Source organism: Falco rusticolus, chromosome W, assembly GCF_015220075.1.
Source record: "Falco rusticolus isolate bFalRus1 chromosome W, bFalRus1.pri, whole genome shotgun sequence".
In the NCBI taxonomy this organism is placed as follows: Eukaryota; Metazoa; Chordata; class Aves; order Falconiformes; family Falconidae; genus Falco; species Falco rusticolus.
In genome coordinates this window covers 21,386,176-21,399,436 of record NC_051209.1, presented here as the reverse complement: position 1 = coordinate 21,399,436, position 13,261 = coordinate 21,386,176, and the positions used below count along the sequence as shown (strand labels likewise).

The 13,261-nt window shown below is 38.8% G+C and overlaps 1 long non-coding RNA gene and 1 pseudogene across 1 annotated transcript; one reads left to right on the top strand and one right to left on the bottom strand.

Annotated features, from left to right (window-relative positions):
• The first annotated feature begins 583 nt into the window (after positions 1-583).
• On the top strand, positions 584-4,533 carry LOC119140735 (annotated as a pseudogene).
• Positions 4,534-4,940: 407 nt separating this feature from the next.
• On the bottom strand, positions 4,941-9,359 carry LOC119140684. The gene is made up of 3 exons (XR_005101683.1): positions 9,349-9,359; positions 6,607-6,618; positions 4,941-5,388 (listed from the first exon to the last, which is right to left on the bottom strand). It is a non-coding gene; the product is annotated as an uncharacterized LOC119140684 (long non-coding RNA).
• Between the last annotated feature and the right edge of the window lie 3,902 nt (positions 9,360-13,261).

The window sequence follows — 13,261 nt, the reverse complement described above, 5'->3', positions numbered from 1 at the left end:
TCGATTCACTAAATGCCTCTTATTGTGTATATTTGAATTCTTCCCGGTACCCTTGTGCTGGTGAAGCCTCTAACATGCCTTGTAGTACAACTGCTATCACTCCCGTATATCCAATTAAGAATCAGTTTAATTGGAGTGTTTGGTGTAACCATACCAGTCGAAATCTGTCTAATCCTGCACCTGGAGTATTATATCCTAGGAAATTACCCCCTGGTTTGTTTTTATTTGTGGTAATAGAGCATGGAATGGAATACCCTCAATGCCTGTAGGTGGTCCATGTACCATCGGTCGTCTGAGTTTAGCCTTACCACATATTCATCCTAACAAATCAAATCCAGTGAGATGGAGAAGAGACACTTCCCAGATCCTTGGTAACACCTGTGATGATAACGTTCAACTTTGGAACAAATGGGAGGTATTTTTTGCTTCGTTATTTATCCCAGGTGCCGCCGCTGCTCGGGCCCACAAAAATTTAGAAACGCTGTCTTGTTGGGTGGTTAAACAAGCCAACCTCACCAGCAGAGTTTTATCAGACCTAGCTGATAGTTTAACTATTGTTCAACATGCTGTTTTGCAAAACCGCATGGCCATTGACTTTTTACTATTAGCACATGGACATGGCTGTGAAGATTTTGAAGGCATGTGGTGTATGGACCTTGAAGATAATTCAAGCTCCGTACATAAAGAAATCAAACAATTGATGGAACATTCTCAAAAAATTCAACAAGATGTTGGATTTTTTGGCCTTGAAAGCTTAACAAATTGGCTTGGGATAGGAGGCTGGTTAAAAAGACTGTTGCAAAGTGTGTTGCTTATAGTAATAATTGTTATCATTGGATTTATATGTTTAAGCTGTGCTCTCTCTTGTATTCGAAAATTATTTGAGCGTGTAACTGGACCAGTTTTCCTTGTCCAAAAAGAAAAAGGGGGAATTGTTGCAGAATGGATGAAAGAGAACAGCCACGGTTCCATAGAAGGACTGTGTGATACAGCTTTTGACATAAGTCTGGAGTGAACCAAGCTAGGCCGCAGCGGGAAATTACCAGGCTTGCTAAAAATGGAAAATTACCAGGCTTGCTAAAAATGGAAAATTACCAGGCTTGCTAAAAATGGAAAATTACCAGGCTTGCTAAAAATGGAAAATTACCAGGCTTGCTAATAAGGGAAGAGAGATAAGGTCATGCTGACCTTGTGCCTAATGTTGTAAATAACTTTGAGGAATTCGCGTAGACAAGAGAGGGAAAAAAAATATATGTAGCTAGCTATCCGCAGAAACCGCAAATAGGAGGATGGATGAAAGTGTAACCCTTTAGAGCTTAGCCAATCAGCAGATGATTTGTAGGCATAATTAACTGGAACTGTATATAAGACATAATCGCGCCATAATAAATCGAAGCTTGCTCTATCACTCATATTGAGTTGGCTGCTTGCTTTCCCTTGCTCGTCGCATTTACTGAATATGTAAATAGTTAGTCATAAGTTAGTAAGTATTTAGGAATATGGTTATGAAAGTATTAATGCTGTGAGAGCTCATTATCTAATACCAGTGAAGTGTATGGCATTGTGCAATGTGAAAAGTAGAGACCCTTTCACCAAATACATCAGGGAAATATGTGTGTGCATTCTGTCTGATCTTTACCTTATTGTATTGAATATATATATTTTTTAATATATCACATTATATTGCAATTATTTATCACAGGGGCTGCAGCCTTCCAAACTACCTATGAGATAGTTGCCCGTGTTTCTTTAACTTTTATTGAGAACTGGGCAATGGAACTTGAATGTCTTTAGTGGACTTTGAAATACTTGTCACATGCTACAATTAAACAAGACCCCAGAAATAAAAGAAACCCACTTTGACAGGCTTTATCCGGCAAGATCTATACTATCTCTACTTATCTTTGGTGAACTGTCCAACTTTACATCTGCTTTCTGGGAAAGCATTTTCTTTTTCTGTCTCAGCAGGAAGAATTCAGCTTCTTGCATTGAGATAATAAAGACAGACTGAGTGACAGCACAACAAGTATACAATAACACTTAATCCTTATTTTTGTATTTGGTTAGGTGTTTCAACAACATTCATGTTGAAATCTTGTCAGAAATCCACTGTTTCTTTCCACTTAGAATGTGAGACACAATAAGAATTGGGAGTAATGTTTTGTAACTTCACTAGCAGCTCCCCACCAAAACCTCCTGCTTCTATTGGGTGATCTAACACATTTTTGGGAAACAGTTTCTAGGAACAGTTCACTGTTCACACTTAGTGGTCATGGGAACAAACTGTTTCATTTGAAAGGTTAGAATAACTAACTATCTACCAGATCATCTTTTTGAAAGCTTTTGAATCCTTTTTTTTTCCTCTCTAAAGGTGTGGATAGTTTATTGGATGTGAGTTCTGAAGCTGACCAGCAAGATCTACTTCTGTTGATGCAAGCAAAAATCACTTCCTTGACATTGCACAATAAGGAGCTAAAGGACAAATTACAGGTGGCATATTTTTGTGCTGTTCTAGTTCTCTGTTAATCTGCTAGCAGAACAAAGACCTGCTTACTGTTTTAGAGAGATGTGCTGTGAAGATAATTTAATGAGCTTGTTGGTGGTAAGATCATGGAAACACTCTGTCCCAAAGGATTCAATCAGTGTTTTGATCTTCTCATTTTTCCCATAAATTACTGAATAACTGTTTATTATGATAACCACATTCTAAAATATGTTAACAGTTGTATTAGCAGAATTTTAATTTGCATAGCTTTGATTATTAGCTTATGGAGATCAGACCAGACTTTCAGAGGAGCTTGGCACTTATTGCCTTCTCTTGCTGTAGATGACTAAATGGGAGCAGCTGCATTTTGAATTTTTCTAAAAACTTTTTTCCATGGTGCTTTAATTGTCTGTCTCTGTAGGATGTGGCAAGATTTCCTAGCTTGCTCTATTCTAAAAAATATAATCATGTACTTGTTTTTATTGTGCAATTGTTTGGGTTTCTTTTTGCACAGGAAAGAACACCTAAAGAAATGGATTCAACCACAGAAACTTATCGTTCATCCCAAACAGAGTTTGATCAAACAGCAGACAGATAAAGTGAGTTCTCCGCTCAGGAGCTGAGGTCTACAATAAATGTCACCCAAATTTAAGAAAAATCGGCAAGCCCCAGTGAAGTAAAAATGAAATACCTCCAGGAAGACTTAAAGGATATGCAGAGGAAATTAGAGAATTCTGAAGCCAAAAGAAAGCACATAGAAGCTCAGGTCCAGTCTAGAGTCCCCAAAACAGATCATTTAAATAGCACAGACATTTCAGGAAATGGTTCTGATCTTAACGTAAAGTTCCAAGAAATCCAAAACAGATACGAGGAAGCTGTGAAAGAGGTTTTGAATGTACAAAGGCAAATGAAGCTGAGTGTTTTTTCCTCTGAAAGTGAAGAAACCAATTCTGAACTGAGTAGGTTGAAGGTTACATGCAAAGAAGTTGAAATGCTTAAGCAAGAATTGAAGAGAGCATTGGAGGAAAGTGAAAGACAAAAAGAGAAAGTGAGAGCACTACAGAAAAAGTTTGAAGAAAGAGAAGAATGTGGCAAGCAAATTGTCTGTGGAAGAGTGTGAGGAAATAAAGATTTCATATTGTTCAGTTATTGATAACATTAATCAAGAGAAAGCATTGTTGATTGACAATGAGAGGTACAAAGAAGGGCAAGAAGAAATTAAAAGGCTACAGGACAAGCTGACAAATTGGACACAGTTGGAATCTAGTGCTGAAGCTGGAGAAATGAAAGATGCAATGCAAAGAATGATAGATGAGCTCAACAGAAAACAGTGAATTGTCTCAGTTGTACAAAGCACAAACAAAACTTGAAGACTATAGGAAGACAAAAGCTCTAGATGATATAGCTTTGGACTACATTCCTAGGGATGAACATGAAAAACTGATCCAGGTAACAAATTCTTTGAAAAACAAAGCAGAGAATGAGTTATCAGAAATGAAAACCCAGTACACAAAAGTATTAGATGAAGCAGAAGTACTAAAGCAACTATTAGACACTCAGAAACAAATGCCAATCACCGTCAGGTGATGAATGGACTCAGAAATACTGTAAAGGAAATGGAGGAAGAAATAAATGAGCTGAAAGGACTGCTTACCAACAAGGAAAGTGAAGTAAGAAACCTACAGAAGGAATTACTGGAAGAAAAAGTTGCAATTAATGAAGCAATGGTACCCAAGACTACATATGAAAAGCTCCAGTCATCATTAGAGAGTGAAGTTAGTGTTTTGTCTACCAAACTGAAGGATGTAATCAAAGAGAAGGAAAATGTGTCTTTAGATGCTATGCAACTGAGAAATTAAGTTTTGCACTTGAAAGAAGAGAAAGAAGGTATGCATACTCTACTTGAAGCAAAGAAACGGGAGGTGACTGGTCTTCACCAAAAGTACCATCAAGCTCAAGATGATCTTGAAATGAAAAGATATTCTGAAAGCTCATCAAAACCAAAAGAGGATAAAGATGAAAAGGTTAGTGATTCAGGTAGCACATGAGTTCAGACTGCAAAACATGTTGGATGGTGCATGGGTGACCTAATAGACAATGTTGTGTCAAGTGTCACAGTAGAGTAACTTCTGAGTGCATTTGCCCATCTAAAAATTCAGATATCAAAGTCAAAGAAGTTTTCAATATGTTTGACTTTACAGTTGGTTTTCCTCTTCTGTGGAGATATGCATGACCTTTCAATTTACCTCTTTTAAGTTCTGCTTAGGTTGGATTCACACTGTTTAGGCAACTGAAGTCAAAGAATTGGGATTTACAGCAGGAAGAGATTCCAGAGGAGACAAGAAAATAAAATATCAGAAAGGAACAAAATTTCACTGAGTTTACTATATCATCTCAATGTCAGCATGAACCAACTATTTTTACTCTGCAACTACCATATCTATCACTACAAATTTCTTTATAAAAAGCTATGTATTTTGTTGGCTGTGAATAGCTGGCCTATGTTTGGTATGTTTTTGTCTTGTGTTCAGCAGCAGTGTCTGTAAAGGTGGTAAATGTTTACAAACAATCCTTGTTTGTAAATATTGCTGGCTTTCAGAACAAGGAATGCATTTTAAATTGGCAGGGCTACGAGGGGGGACAGAGAAGCATTAACCCTTTGCTTACATGTCTGTCCATTGAGTTTACATCTTGGTTTTCCCTACTTCTTAAATTTAAGTCACAAATACTCCCAAGATGAGACCCATGAATATACAGTATGCCTTGTAGCTTTTCATGAAAACCTATTTTTGCCTCCCTAGATCAATGAAATGTCCAAGGAACTTAGCAAATTAAAAGAAGCATTGAACAGCTTTTCTCAGCTTTCCTACTCAACCAGTGCCCCCAAAAGACAAAGCCAGCAGCTGGAGGCATTACAACAAGTGAACCAGTTGCAAAACCAACTGACTATAAGTGTGATAATTCACAAACCCATTATTCCCAGTTCTCCCAAGATGTGTGTGCCATTCCTGACTCTGCCTTATTTAAAATGGAGCACAGTCAATGAGTACAAGGAAAGGAATTTTCATCCAGAAATTCTATAATGGTCTGAAACATTTTGGAATCTGCAGTTCACAAATTGCTCCTCAGAAACAGTCTAACTAAAGAAAGCTGTTTCCCCACTATATTTCCTCAGATAAATAGTAGAGCAAAGTTCCTGTACTTGTAGTAGAATGCAGTGGCCAGACCTGCTGCTGAGACCCTGATTTGTGAAAAATATGGACAGTGTGCAGTGGATTTGTGTTTTTTCTCAGGAACTTGTGGATTGATTCATCAGATGAAGTCTTTTGGTTTTTTTTAAGCTAAAATAAGTTTGACTTCTTGAAAGAAAATAGTCACTGAAGGTGTGAAGTTTCAAATCAAGCAAGTCCATAGGGAGCACAGTTTATTCTCTGAACTTCTCTAGTGCTTAAAGATTTTTAAGATTGTACTTGTTTGTGCATGAAAGGTCCAGTCTTCTAAGCCAAGTTGAGCCATTTCCAAGAGCTTGCCTGTCCAAAAGAGCATTTTAGTTCACTGTAGAGTGTGAAAAAAAGGTACTGTCCGCCAGAGGCCTTTGAGAGCTCTGGAGTAACTCTGAAAAGAAAATTCCCAGCCTTAATGGCTTACCTGGTGTCTGCTCTCCTATCCTCCCCAGCAGACAGAAGAGTCAATATGTATATGAGCTAGAAAAATTCCCTTGCAGTGGGAAGAAATAAATAAGCATACTGCATCCTGTCAGTATAAAGGCCCATGGCTGTTTATTATCCCAGTCCACCAAGTCCAAAAGGAACCTTCATCTCCCACTGCTCAAGGACCATCAAAGTAGTGTAAGGTACAAAGATATTCAACATATTAGGAAAGTGGGTAGTATTTAAAACAGGACAAAAGCATTCTTTCCTTCTTGTAGGCTAGCTTTCCTAACAGCTTCACATTATTTTGGAAAGATGGCTTCTGGGATGTGGCAGTCTGTGATAATGAAAAAGGAGTTTGACTTTCCTTGTTTGAATGTTTAGTAATTAGCTGAGGATTTCATGGGTTGAGACCTTTGTAAGCACCTCTTCTTCCCTGGGAAGGCATTAGCTGACAGATGGGTCACTAACATCAGGGAAGAGCTCGGTTGCAGTTGAGGGTTGATTTGTCAGAATATTGTTGGCTTTCCTCAATTCTGATTGCTGATAAGCTCAGAAGTAGAGTATGTGCTCATTCCACATCTTTGAAACTCAGCACTTCTTACAACTACTGTCATCTCACAAGCTTTTTTTACTGGAATGGGTAGAATTACAGCATTTCTGTAGACTACGCTTCCGAGCAAATTCTGTTTTGGATGGCTAGTGGCACAGTACTGTCTGAGCTGGTTTTCCATGCATGCATAAAACTATGGTTTGTAATTCCCCAGAGCTCCCTAAATCTAGTTGGAGAGTTCTGAATTCAACAGTTCTGAATGCTCCGTGACTTTCTGCTTAACTATTTTCTAGTAAACAAAGAAACAGCATCAGGAAATTTTCTCAGTTTACAGGATGCATCTTCTCTGTGCTGTGCAGGTATGGTTGCATATTTTCAGTTACAGAGTATTGGTATTTTAATGAAAGATGTTTCTTCTGCAGATCTAGTAAAAACTTTGCATTTTTTATCTAAGTCATCCTACCCAAAAGGTATGACTGTTTAAACACAAATTTAACACTACTTCCTTTTGGGAAATTGATGTAATTAATATACCTAAAAAATAGTTTGTAAATCTTCTTACGGAGTAAAGTGATGCTTGAATTCAATCATCTTTTCTTTTTCCCCTTGTCTAGGGTCAAATGGATGAAGATGTCCAGAAAGTGCTTAAACAAATTTTATCAATGTGTAAAAGCCAATCACAGAAAAAGTAAAGAAAAAAGCCAAGGAAAACTCCCCATTTTTATTAATTATGTCATGGGTGTTTATCTAGATTTGCCTTATAAGATTTAAAATAGACAATTTGCTGCTTTTGTGTTATTGTGCTATTTGTGAGGTGGATTTGTTTGTCTCTACCACTTCCCATGTGCATTTGTATGTGCAGTAACTAAACACATGCTTGCTTTTCATATCCAAACTGCAAGTATGTTCTTCAGACTTTTCGCTTAGGCCACTCCATGTCATGTTTACCTTGAAAGTACTTTCTGGTTTCCTCAAATAGAGGGAGGTTAATCTAGAGCAGGGGTCCTCAAACTATGGCCCACGGGCCGGATACGGCCCCCCAGGGTCCTCAGTCCGGCCCCCGGTATTTACAGAACCCCCCCACCGGGGTTTGGGGGGGGAAACCAAGCAGCCGCAGATGACCTCCTGCCACTTCATCCGCGCGCCAGCCCCCTGTTTAAAAAGTTTGAGGACCCCTGAAGAGGAAAGCACTCATGTTGCCTAGGTAAAGGTGAAATTCTCCATTAGGTCTTCTGTACTGTTTATAAGCTGCATCTTGTTATTGGGGAGTAATTTAGTTGCTTGATGTTGTAGCACTCAGATTCCTGACATATTGCCATATGCAGTCTTTGGCAGAGCAGAAGTGAGCCTTGCAGCAGTGAGCAGAAGTAGATATTTATGGTAAGCCAAAATATCAAACAGCTACACTTCTTAATATAATATTTAAGATTAATACACCATAAGGTAGCTGTCCCAACCCATCCAATGCACTGAGTACACAAAAATCATACCATGCTTCATAATTTCCTTGAACTGCCTGATAGTAAATGAAACTATTTCAAAAAGTAAAATCATTAGTTTATTGAAGTTCTGTACAAAGCAGTACAGAAGGGTCTGTATAAACAACCCTTTATGACAGATTTAGCTATCTATGCAAGTGTTGGCCATGAAGCTCAGGAACAAAACCAGAACATATACTTTAGACAAGGGATTCTAGTGAACACAGGATGTTTACAGTGAATGTCAATGTCTCATACTTCCTAACTTTACTTTTGTAAAGAACTTCTCTTTGGTATATTTTTATTGGCCCTCTAATGATTTATATTTTTTTTTGTAACTGAACCATTTTTTCTACATAATGTTTGTATTAAGCTTATTAACAAATATTTTTAGGTAATCATGCTTTAGAGAGTTTCTTTTTATACCCACAAGTATTCAGTAATAGTGAAGCATAGTGAAGAGTTTTCAGTGTGAAAAAAAGATCATTATAGAATAATAGACCTGTCTGTCAGCATGGTCCAGAGCAGTGAAGTGTAAAATGCAGTTCAGCCTGCTGTTTCAGCAAATGTAGAAATGATAGGTAGAGAACAGTAAAAGGTGTCAAAAATGTCTGTGTGTTGTTTCTAGAAGCCAGGATCATCAGTAAAGCCTTTATCAGCACTTCTAAATTTAAAAGTCAAATAAAAATGCCTGATGTGGTATAATATGAAACTGTGGAAAAATGTTTCTAAGCATACACTGCACTTGAGGGTACAGCCATTCTAACTAGCTTGCAGCTTCACTATGGTATTTGTTTTATTCCTGTTACTGGGTATGTCTCTAACAGAGAAATCTCTAGAGCTATATAATCTATTAAATTTATATACAGTCATAATATGACAAGGGTCAGCAGTGCCTCAGGCTGACTGGACTCATAGTGCACTTTAATAATTCCTAACTCTGATAAAACTAAAATGGATTTTAAAAACAAAACCAAAACTCACACCTTTGCATCAGTTAGACCTTGGTGTTACTTTTCTTGGGTGCTTTAACTAATGCCTGCTAATTTTGAAAAGTATTTTATAGTTAGATGGTTTTAAAAATACTCCAAAGATATGTGAAAAGAATTTTTTTGCAGCACTTCAAAATGAACAACAAGATTTTAAGCATGCTAGTGCTGCAAAGTATAAAATTTGATAAACCGTTGTGTAGGTTGCCTGATGGATTTAGTCATCTACTTTGTTTTGGTTTGTATACAATTATCTTTGCGGAATATTAAAATTACACACTACAGCATAGCAAGTTTCTTTATATGTAATTTACAAGAAGTTTCCTTATGCAGCAAATAAACAATTTCCAATTTTTTCACCTTTCTTCTTTTTGTGCCTTCATTTACTTTTTGTATTGAGGGAAATCTCAATACACTGTTTTAACATAGTGCAAATATGTTCTATAGCTCTTGTTTAGATAGCTGTCAGATGTACTGGGGTTTCCTCCCTGAAACTGCCACTTGATGATTAACTTTCTTGATCTGTCAGGTAGAATAGAATCCACTCCAAACCCCATGCAACCAGTTTTGCAAATTATGCCTTCTATCTTGATTGCTAAATTCAGAGCCATTTTTCACGGGGACATCCTACTAGAGGTAATAAAGGTTTCCCATTCATCACTGGATGCATTCCAACTAAGTTTAAAACAGCCTTAGACCAGTAGCACAGATCAGTGGTCCCACAATTGTTCAGAACTGCAGTTCTCTATCACTTAGCACTTCACGCACAGAACTACAGTGAAACTATATGTGAGTATATATATATACGTATTCATATGGATATGTATACTTCTCTTTAAACTTAGCAATAGTTACAGTCAGCTCCATTGTCTTTTTATCATCTCTCTCTCCTGAGTTTTATTTGAGAAACTAGTTTTTCAGTAACTTATTTCCTAGTAATATCTTCTTATCTGAGGGCAGAACACACAAATACCAAGAACTTCTTTTGGGTGAATCCTGTGGATCAAGTAGCTTTTTAGTCTCTGTCCTGCTTTTGGCTGGGATAGTTATTTTTTCTTCTCAATAGTTGGTACAGTGCTGTGTTTTGGATTTGGTGTGATAATAATGCTGATAACACACCAGTAACTAAGCGCCATGCAACTGCTCGCTCGCTCCCCCCCCCCCCCCCCCCAGGAGATGGGGAGAAGAATCAGGAAGGAATGTAAAACTTGAGGGTTATACAATTCAATAATTAAAATAAAATAAAAATAGAAAATATATAATAATAACAATTATAATGAAAAGGAGGGAGAAGGGGCAAGGAATAAAATCCAAAGGGAAGGGATAAAAGAAAACAAGTGATGCACAATTGCTCACCACCTGCAGACTGATGCCCAGCTGGTCCCTGAGCAGCAATTGGCAGGCCCTGGCCAACTCCCCCTAGTTCATATACTCAGCATGACGTTCTATGGTATGGAATACCCCCTTGGCTAATTAGGGTCATGTGCATAGGACTTTGTTGGGATCTGTGAGTAATTGTGTGTTGTTCTGGTCATAATAAATCATCTCTGGCACAGCTAATTCCCTCAGGTACTGGATACCTCCCTCTATTGCAGTCCACTTGCCTTGGCGACATGTAATATCCTCCTTGAAAGGCTATCTTTCCTTCACGCTTGACAAGTCACCTCCAAAGACTGAGGACTTGTGTCTCTCTTCCAGTCGCCTTGTCAATGCCCTCTTCCCTAGAAAGTGATCCCAGATGCTTGGCTTCTCTGCCCTCTAATTCCAAACTATTAGCCCTGTTATCCAGCATCAAAGCAACCAGGTGACAATGTGCTCACCTGGATGACAGGCAAAATCTTATTGCATAATCTGCAGCTCATTCAGGGGTAGGGATCTAGTGGTTACCTCTTGTTCTGCCTCTTCCTTCTGTTCCTGTGATGTCCCTGCTTAATCTTCCTTTACTAAATGAGGTGTTTTCCATGTCCACTACTTTTTCTGTATAGGAGTGACTGATACAGACACAGATTGGTCCTCTGCATCACTCGTCATGGGGGCTGGAGTAGTGCACTTGCTGCATTTTGAGTAGCCACGGTGCCTATCATCAAAGTTTGAGTAGCTGCAGTGCTTGTTGCAGTGGTTGGAGTAGCCACAGTACCTATCCGTGGGTTTTGAATGGCTGTAGCGCTTGTCGCGGCAGTTAGGATTTGAGTGCCTGCAGTACTTATCAGCAGTTAGGGTTTGAGTGCCTGCGGTGCTTGTCGTGGTGGTTGGAATACCTGCAATGCCTGTTGCTGGGGTTTGAGTAGCTGCAGTGCTTGTTGCAGGGGTCGGACTAGCTGCAGCTAGTTGCTTAATTCTCAACAAAGTTTGCAGCACATTCAGTGTTCCCAGCAACAGAATCAGGGCCACCAATATGCTGGTCTCAATATTTCAAGGATACTCAAAGTTTTCAAAGGCCTTAAACGCTTCTGTAATTGGCCTAGAAGAGAAGGGGAAGGTGTAGGAAGATAAATTTCGTGATTGGCTCTCCGAAAAAGCCAATGGTGCAATTATCAATAATTCCCGCCAGAGGGCACCCGAAGAACAAGGGCGACGGCAATACTGAGTACACAGACCGGATTAGTTTCATGGCCTATAGTCTATTATATCATAAACCAGCATTATAAAGTACAACACAATGATAACTTTAACGCAGACACCAAGGACGATTAACAGCACCACAGGGAACACATACTGCAAGTAAAGTACATAATGCAACCCTGACATCATGGGCAGCAACTTTGACAGCAAAGACAATGATGTTGTGGCCAGTGATTATTTAACCAATACAAAGAACACATAACAATTTTGTTTTATCACACGCTAGTCAGACCTGTCTTTATCTCAACCCTTCTGCCCTACATTAGGTGCCAAAAAGGACTGTCATGGTTTAACCCCAGCCAGTAACGAAGTACCACACAGATGCTTGCTCGCTCCCCCCCCCCTCCCCAGGGATGGAGAGGAGAATCAGGAAAAAGATAAGAACAATATAATAATTAAAATAAAATAGGGGGAAAACTTATAATAGTAATAATAGTAATAATATGAATAATAATAATATATGTAATGAAAAGGAGGGAGAAGGGGAGAAGAATAAAATCCAAGGGGAAGGGAGAAAACAAAACAAGTGATGCACAAACAATTGCTCACCACCTGCTGCTGACCAATGCCCAGCCAGTCCCCCAGCAGTGATTCGCAGGCCTCAGCCAACTCCCCCCAGTTTATATACCCAGTGTGACATTCTATGGTATGGAATATTCCTTTGGCTAGTTTGGGTCAGCTGTCCTGGCTGTGTCTCCTCCCAGTTTCTCGTGCCCCTCCAGCCCTCTGGCTGGCAAGGCCTGAGAAACTGAAAAGTCCTTGACTAAGTATAAACATTACCTAGCAACAACTAAAAACATCAGTATGTTATCAACATTATTTTTATATCAAATCCAAAACACAGCATTGCACCAGCTACTAAGAAGAAAATTAACTCTATCCCAGCTGAAACCAGGACATGTTGTTTTTACTTATTATGGGGGGAGAGAGAGAGAGAAAGAAAGAGGGAAGGGAAAGGCGACAGTGTATTGGAAAGTGAAGCATGACATACATGGTATGGCATAAGGGGTGGATACTGTCCTGGTTTTGGCTGGGATAGAGCAGCAGCCTGCATGAAAACTTCTTTTCTAATTAGCTTTTGTGTTTATGGCTTTGCTTGGTCTTCTGATGTGCTATTTCTGGTGGGGTTTCTTCTTACTTGACTGGTCCACTGGCACAGAGCCATACCTCCACCTTCCCAAGGCAGAGAGTTGCCTAGAACAGCAAGGGCTCAACACAGCTTCTAGCGTGAACCAGTGTCACAAAAGGAGTGGTTAGGTCAAGTCACTTAAAGAATTACCACCAAAGAGTTTAAGTGAAATAGGTTTAATATAAATTTGTGGAAATACGACTGCACAAGATTCAATAGCAAGGTTCACTCTATTACTTATTACATGGAGTAAATGCACAGAGATAAATCAAGTTGAAATCAAGTCAGAATAGAGTTGGAAACAGTTTATAAAGATCAAAGTTATAAAAGAGTAAAGGAGATACTCCCATCGAAT